Raw genomic sequence first — 1370 nt, forward strand, 5'->3', positions numbered from 1 at the left:
TATATATTTGAATCCTAAAATGTTTCATGCCTAAGGAGTAAAGCGTTAGTAGGATAACACTAATTCTGTGGGAATGTATCCAATAGTCTTTTTGTATAGGAATGACCCTCCTATTTATAAGTCGTAGGAAGGGGTCTAATAAATTATATTATTGTTCACCATTTAATGGAAACGTTACAATCATTTATGAACCATTACACATTTACATATTTGTAACTGAATTGAGCATATTTTGACTATTACACGTTTACATCTCCAACTCCCAAAAGAAACACCAGAATTTTGGTAAAGGGCAAAAAAAGTGGAAGGATGTCCTGATCATAAAGTGGATCCTTCTTTCATAGCATTTAAAATGGAGTGATAGATGAGAGCTCCAATATTAAAAGATTTCATAGTCTGAATGCAAAAATTGAGAGAGTCTCTATTTCTAGTAACCTCACTCAAATTGGTGGAGGGAAGAAGCTTGGAAGAAATGAAGTAGTGCCGAGCCTTAGAAATTCAAAAAATATATATATTTGAAAATTTTTAAATTTGGATGAAGTGCATTTAATTTGGATGAAGGAAAATTCACCTTATGATCGTTCCTTTCCTTCCAAACTCCCTTTCCATTAGTAAAGAATCTGATAATCTCATCCAAATCAGAGTATGTAGGAACGAAGCTAGAGTAATAACTCCATGGGACATCTCTCATTGAAAATAGCGCATTAATGTGAGATGGAGAGATGCCCACATGCTTCTCTCTTACATAAATCGAGTAGTCAGAGGCATCAGGGAGAATAGCATAGAATTCTCTCACCACCAAAATCATGACTACAACAGTATTGTAACAAAAGTTCTTCCAACAATGACTTACGATCATACTTTCTACAGCACCCCCAAGACTAATGAAGTTTCACTCCATAATCAATTTCTTAAAAACCAAAAAGTCATTATAGCATTCCTCAGCTTTGGAGCTTACGAATTCCTTTTTGTGGAACAAAGATTTTGATTTACCCCCTTTGTTTTTGGAGCCATAAAAGAGTATCAAGGATGAAAATCACAATAACAAAAGATTATACACAATGTGGATGTAACTAGATGTAAATCAAGAGCTAAATCAGGTTTTTTACCCAAAAAATCCCTAATCCAAATTTTCTCCACCCAAATGTTTGATAATCTCAGATGAAAATCAAAGAAAAGAGTTTATGGAGTGAAATTTATCTCTTAGGAGTGATTTCTACTCACAAAAACTCCTAGGATCAAGAGAAATTGGAATGAAAATGGAAGCCATGGGTGTCACCTCTTAGTCACCGAAGAAGAAGGAAGGATGGAAAAGTCACGAAAATGGGGTGGACCGGCCGGTTTAAGGTTAATATCGGGTAGGTAAGAGC

This window comes from Phalaenopsis equestris, unplaced genomic scaffold (assembly GCF_001263595.1).
Source record: "Phalaenopsis equestris unplaced genomic scaffold, ASM126359v1 Scaffold000792, whole genome shotgun sequence".
Classification (NCBI taxonomy): Eukaryota; Viridiplantae; Streptophyta; class Magnoliopsida; order Asparagales; family Orchidaceae; genus Phalaenopsis; species Phalaenopsis equestris.